This window comes from Capra hircus, chromosome 1, assembly GCF_001704415.2.
Source record: "Capra hircus breed San Clemente chromosome 1, ASM170441v1, whole genome shotgun sequence".
NCBI lineage: Eukaryota > Metazoa > Chordata > Mammalia > Artiodactyla > Bovidae > Capra > Capra hircus.
The window spans coordinates 119,963,025-119,970,173 of NC_030808.1; the positions used below are offsets into that span (position 1 = coordinate 119,963,025).

The 7,149-nt window shown below is 34.8% G+C and overlaps 1 long non-coding RNA gene across 1 annotated transcript; it reads right to left on the reverse strand.

Moving 5' to 3' along the window:
* LOC108636913 lies at window positions 281-1,498 on the reverse strand. The gene is made up of 2 exons (XR_001918627.1): window positions 1,046-1,498; window positions 281-658 (listed from the first exon to the last, which is right to left on the reverse strand). It is a non-coding gene; the product is annotated as an uncharacterized LOC108636913 (long non-coding RNA).

Sequence of the window (7,149 nt, forward strand, 5' to 3'; positions counted from 1 at the left end):
TTCCTGTATATATAAGGTATTTTAGAAACCCTACTTTCTCAGGAATAGCAGTAGTTATTAAGACTTACCATTTTAAAAAATGCAAATGCAAAAAAGGAGACATATTATGGTATAGGTATAAGACTACCTCATCATTTTGTATTGTTCTCCAAATAGTTGCCTTCATTTTCAGGGTGGATCTCTGAATGTTAAGAGGGGATGCATAATGTGCAGAAGCTGGGAACACACAAGCCATGTTCAGCACATAGATTCTTTGTAGGAAAAAATGTTACACAGGACATGCTGCATCCAGAGCTTTATTTGAAAACAGAAATCTTATTTTTTACCAGCTTGACTCAATATTTCCTATCATTGGAAGAAATTTGCTCCTAAAAGGGTTAAATATTAAAATCAAATGGAAAGTAATAGAAACACATAACCTCTATTCCCCAATGCAAAAATCAAATATGCAAATATGAAAATGAGGGGACTCTGCTTCTTCCCCTTACACAACTGATTAAATTGTCACTGCTGGAGATTACATGGGGTTTTATTCCCCTTACAGCCATATTCAATTGGACAGACTGGAAAATATATTGCCACAGACGAGCCCCACCACCTGGGTACACTGTGCTTCCAGTTGCCTGTAGAGGTCTTGTCCAAAACTTTGCAGCCACCCCTTTAAAAAAAAGAAAAGTATGAGATATGATCATTCATGAGAGCCTGGATGATCTCTGAAGTCCTTTCCAACTTGGAGATTCCAATAAGACAAAAACCCCTCCTCCTATTTACAGCTACTAGCCTGCAGTTTAATTCCCATGTAACAAAGCCTTCCTTTTTCTATCGATCCTAAAGCCACTTCATTCATTTTGCATCAGATTTTCATTTTTCAAAAATATCAGAAGCTCTTCTCTCTCTGTGTTTGCCCTTTATTTCCTACCTGATGGATACATTCATTTCCTGACTTACCAGTTTTGACACAGAGCCTGCTCCCATCCCCAGTGTTTCCTTCCAGGTGGAAATCTTTGATAGCTGCAAAAATTGGACATAGAAACAGAAGGATTACCTTTGGTTCTCTAACGTCTTCCCACGATTTGGAAATGGTTCTCGCAGTCTGTCTGGATGTAGTAGAAGTTAGTACTCAGATGATGTCGCCTGTCTGTGTCACTCGGCACTGCGGGCTGAGTAGAGAACTGCCTCCAGCTGCAGTCTAGGGCCTCAGTATTAAGGACACACAGAACTACTTTGTTAATGAGATCGTTTCTCTGGTGCATAGAGATGTAGCCCTAAGGACAGAGAGATTTAACAAACAAAAAAGGTGGTAGGGTGATGTTTTTGAATTGGAACATTCAAGAGAAAAATAACAGCAAAAAAAAAAAAAAAAAACGTTGTAAGCAGATGCTTTCTTGTAAGAAAAAGTGAACAGGAACATCTATTTGCCTTTAGATTTGTGGTAGAGTTACATGTGTTGCTTTGCTATAGAAGTCAGGAATAGATCCCCAGAGAATTTTTAGATGGCTTGTTGTGTGGCTGGAGATATTTTTGTTGCTCTTATTTTATCCGTTCAGCCAAATGACACTTATGAAGATTTTTAACTAATTAAGATCTCTGCTGTATCTGTTGATATAACTGCAATTTGAAAAATTTATCTTCTCTGATTGGATGAATGAGTAAACAATAAATGTCTCACTTCTAGTATCCAGATGGGTAAATTTATAGTGAAATCAAGTGATGTCTCCCTGCCCCAAACCCAGAATTCCATATGCATTTTAAAACACAGACATATATTATGCTTAAATACATTCTGTTTTAACTTGAGAATTTAAAAAAAAAATCATTGCTTTCTCATACTAGTATGCCTTTTTCTTTTAGTAAATCAGGCTCAATTCAGGTATCTTTTGCTGTTAAAATTAAATGCACAGTTGTGTGTGTTCCACTAGCTTGAACATACTAACACTTCAACACTTTCTCTGTTTGCTTTTTTCCTGTCTTTCCCAGTTTCTTTGTTTTTCTATTCTTTTCTATTCTAGACTTCCCAGAGTTTTTGTTTTATCATACTGTTCTCTTCACATTGCTCAACTGCTTTTTGATAAAAGTTCCATATTTGATCTAATTTTCTTGGTTTTAATTTCCCTATAGTTTTATATTGTTGCTTTTTTTCTTTGTTTTTTCTCTTCTCATTGTGCTTTTTTTTTTCCCCCCGAAAACACCATTCCAAAACTCAGAAGAGTCAGAATATAGATAAACTTTGCTATTAAGTGGTCTTACATTTTCCTATCTTGGTTCAATACCATCTTTATTCCCTCTATCACTTTTATTGACCATTTTTAATCTTTATAGCTTATCCTTCTGTTTCATTTTTCCCTTGATGCCTTAATTTCCCAGGCTTCTGGTCTCACTTAAATGTAATAACCATTTATTCAACCCTTAATATAAGTACTGCCTTCCTTGCAACTCTTACTACAACACTGTGAGGTAGGTTTTTATCTCCATCTGATTCAAGGAAAGACAGAGGCCTAAGGATTAAAGTACTGCCTTAGGGCCACACAATAACTGTGATAGCAAGTATTTGTTCCTAGAACCATCAGGCACCAAATCACCTTCTCTTTCAACTAAATCCTATTGAGACAAAAAAAAATCAAAAGGATGTTTGTTTTGAAATTCTGCTATGTACAAGGGGAAAATATATACATGCTCACTTCATTATTTGTATGTACTTATATCTGAAATTATTAAGAAGAAATTTACTCCTTAAATCTTCCTTTTGATAACACTATGTAGTTTTCTTTGTGATTTCAGAAAAAGAAGCTCTAAACCCAAATTACTATCTTCAACAAAATTTTTAACTAAAACTAGGTCCAAGTCTTCTTTGTACATATCCCAATTTATTAACACACAGTTGTAATTGTAAACAGTAAAAGTAAGTTCTTATTAGTAAAATAAATAAGAAATGGCAGCTCTAGAAGCATGAAGTGACTGTGTTGTCTGCAAACCCATTGCTTTATCATATCAGCCTTTCCAGTAATGACATCAGTGATCAAATATGTTTTTACAGTTGTCAAATAGTGGATCAGACATTTAATTCCAGCTTGCTTGCAGCTGCTTTTTCCCATCCTCCCCTCCCTGTATTATATTTGCCTTTTGAGAGAATTATGTATTCCTTTATGTTCTTCATTCAGATTTAGAAACTCTCATACTTCTTGCTAAGGGATGTAGGTATTATTCTCAAAGCAGGTCAGTTTGCAAGTTCCATAAAGCTACCATTTAATCATTGCCACCTCCTTCATCTTATTCTTGCAAAGATATTATAAATATGTATATATACACGTACATATATATACTTTTAAGAAGCACTTATATTTGATATTCCATTCGAAGTCTCTAATTTGCTGCAGCTATTGCCATGAAGAAAGTTATATTTCTAGACTTTGGACAAGACCTTAATAAAATTCTCTTTGATGAATTACAGTCCTGAAAGCTGTTCTTTTACTAAGCTGCAATTAATATTGGTACCTAGCAGTCTCCTGAGGAATAGCAGAAATAACAAAGTCAGCAACTAGCAGACCTGAAATAGCTACAGAGTGTTTTGACCACAAAGATAGGATAACAGTAATGCAGTAATTAAGAGAAGAGACTGGGAAGTAAGAGAAACTTGACCTTGAACTTTAGCTCTACCATTTGCACCATTATGGCTTAGGGAAGTTACCTCATTTTTCTCAACCTCAGTTTCTTTATCTGTCAAATGGGGATAATAATGCCCAAACCTCCAAGGGCTATCAGAAAAATTTAATCAGGTAATGCACATAGAGCATTCATGACAAAGTTTGGTGTTTAGTAAGTCCAGCATAAAAGATAGCTGATAGTGTTATCATCACTACACAGTAACTGAAAACTGACTTCTGCTTTTTCTCTCAGCACCATGTACTGAACCAATCAGTCATTGATCCAGCTTATGAGTAGTCTTTGAGGTCTGCATATTTTCTTGTTACTTTTTCTCCCACACTAATAATAACTTTGTATATAAGATCAAGGTAAAACATGAACTAAATGAAACATTCATAAGCCAGCACTTCAAGATACATCATAGTGTGTGGAGTTCATATCTATTGGTAAGTATTTGAGTATAGTCCATATAAGGCTCTCATGTTGCTATGTCAACTTTTATTGGTATTTAATTTCCTGAATAAAAATTCCCAAGACTAAACCTAATGTCTGGCAGATAGAAAATACTCAATAAATTACTGGTAAAATGAGCTGAACTGAACCTATACATCTTATCAGCCTTAGGAAAAACCTAAATTCATTAAAGGTAAGCTTTATTCATTCATTTGTACAAACATAGATACCTTCATTCATTTAATAAAGCAGTTGTTATGGGTCTACAATATAACAGGCACTGCTCCCAAAATAATCCTGCCAAGGGCACAGGCCATTTCTTTCTTTACATAACTCTATCCTTTATACGTAGCACAGTGTGTGGCATATGAGAGGTGTTCAAGAAACATTTGCTGAATCAACAAATTCTGTTTTTGGACAGATTGTCTTTCAAGACACATAGGAACAGCCTGAAGAACTGCATGATGAAAACAAAAACAACAAGCCGATAGTAATAAGATCCATCTTTCATGATTACTTACCAGGCTAAGAGTAATCAGAGCTTAAAAGTTTGCTTCAAAGTTTCACTACTATAAGCCAGTATGTTTTCAATGGCGTCTGTCAGAGTTTTCCTAACAACAGTTTCCTAATCAACAGTTTACCCTTGAAATTTTAAAAAAAAGGTTAAAAAAAATATAGTGAGAGCTATAAACAGCAATATTAAATATACATTACCAGGAAATAAGGATAGATTAGCAAATCTAATTATTGCTAGTAGGAAAGGTCCAGGTATATCAAATTTATTGGAAGTCCCTAAGAAGTAGTATATTTTGGTGAGAATCATAGAACTTCATTAGCTTAGATATCAGACTCTCACTCTGGTTTTTACAGATGAAAAAGTAAGACTCCAAAGAAGTTCAGAGAACCACCCAAGGTACTTGGAGCCAGAACAAAGGTCCTGATCTCTGATATTTAAGAAAATAAATGATCTCACCACTATATCACAAGACCTATTAACAGTTATAAATGCTAACATGGATAATTCCATGAATAGTGACACTTTAAATTACCTGTTAGACCTTGAAAATACTAACCATAAGCAGAAAATTGTGCAATAAAATATTCAATATGCCGTTGGTGTTGTTTTCTGTAAAAAAGGTTTAAAAATAATAGAAACTTCAGTTGTTCAAGCATAATGTACTTCTATTCAATTGAGTCCCTAAATCCAGATTAAGAGCAGAGTAAGTTCCAATGGGCATGCCTTTTTTCCCCCTAGCCATTCATATTGAATTTTAAATTCACATTAGCAACTGCCTATACAATTTGGGTGGGGTGGGGAGAAGGAGGGAGTAAGATTAGGGGTGGTGTTGAACAAGTTTGTGAATAGACATTTGCAATTTAATCTTGGAAGATGAGACTTTTGCAGGGTTCCTATGTCTTAAACATCACACAAATTTGCCTGCAAATAGTGATCTGAAAACATTAAGAAATATTCAAACTTGGAAACTACTCTTTACAAAGTAATCATCCAAACAGTAACAAAAAAAGTTATGATCAGTTCTATAGTAAATTTGTTCATTTGGAAGAAAATGGCACAGCTTTGGGGGTGCTATGTATTTATGATATTGCTATACAAAAGAAATAAGGGGCAGTTATGTTAATTTCACAGAAAGTGAATAATTAAGCTTTCATTCCTAACTATATAGTCTTTACTTTGCTATTTAACTGGATGGCATAAATGTTCTTGAGAAATGAATCTATCTGTATAATCTTCTATAACATAACTGTGAAAAGTGACCTGGGAGGACCAGGATTGAGGCTTTAAAATGAATGAATAAGCATGTGTAATTATTTCTTTGGGATTTATAACAACATTCTTGCTGTTAACAAATATAAATGTAACATTTACTAGGAAATAAGAGACTGCAGACGGAAATAAACAAACCTAGGATGTAGTTCATCTAAGTAAACACTGAGGTTATAAACCTTCAAACTCAAATATCAAGAGCCCTGCAAATTAATGCTACACACAATAGACCCTTTGGAAGCTAACTTAATCCACCCCCCTTAATCTACATGAGGGCCCTGCATAACAATGCAGGAGCTGGGTTTCCATTAAGAGTTTCCTCTGCAGGCTGTCAGCTGTTTGAAGAAATAACAATTTCCTAGGAATGAAAGCTTTTTCAGAAGGTTCCCACTGATGTGTAATAAAAGTGACTTTCCTTTTTTTTTCCCTTCTACTCCTTCCTTTTTTTCCACCCTTCAGATGTAACTTTGTAGGGAGAAAAGGGGTGGACTAAGGCCATAGGCCCCCTACTAGCTTACCTTACTGGATTATCAGTGCAGGTGTTAATATAATTGAAGGTGTGGTAGCAGATACAACCCCCTAATAGCTTTTCCTATATGGAGATTACCTAGGTAGAGAATGCCAGAGTACCTGAAGAATAGGCAAGTGAGTACCTTATTAACATATCACCATTCAGCGGCAGCTGCATATCTGGAAGAAGAAGAAGAAGGAAAAAAAAACCTTTAAAGAGCCTATTCATCTATGTTAATGGGCCCATTGCACAGCACATTGTGTGAGAAATTAAGTCTCTGGCTGTGAACTTCCTGTGCTGTGCAAGCTGCCTTGACTCTTTTTTATTGCTTCAGTGTTATTATCTCCTCCTGGAAATAAAAACAATCATGTTCTCACATTTGAGAAGCCAAAACATTCTGAGATAACAAACTGGAGTTACTGGTTGAAAGTTTCTTTTGTTTCCCTTATTAAGTGAAAAAATATGTATTGAAATTAAAGCAACCCCCAAATTTACATCAAAGCACATCAAATTAACTGAGCTGCCCAGAGAATGACAAAGTTTTTCTTCTCTCTCTTTTCTCATAAAATATACAGTTAAATTGCTTTCCTGGTTATGGTTCCTTTTCTAGAATTAATTTTTGATGACAAAATATGTTAATGTATTCAAATTAGACATGATTTTTTTTAACGTAAAACTGTCAAAAGACCTGCCTTACTCCTAAAAGAGAAGTATAATACCTATTGGAAAAATTAAAATAATGGTATTTATCCTCAAC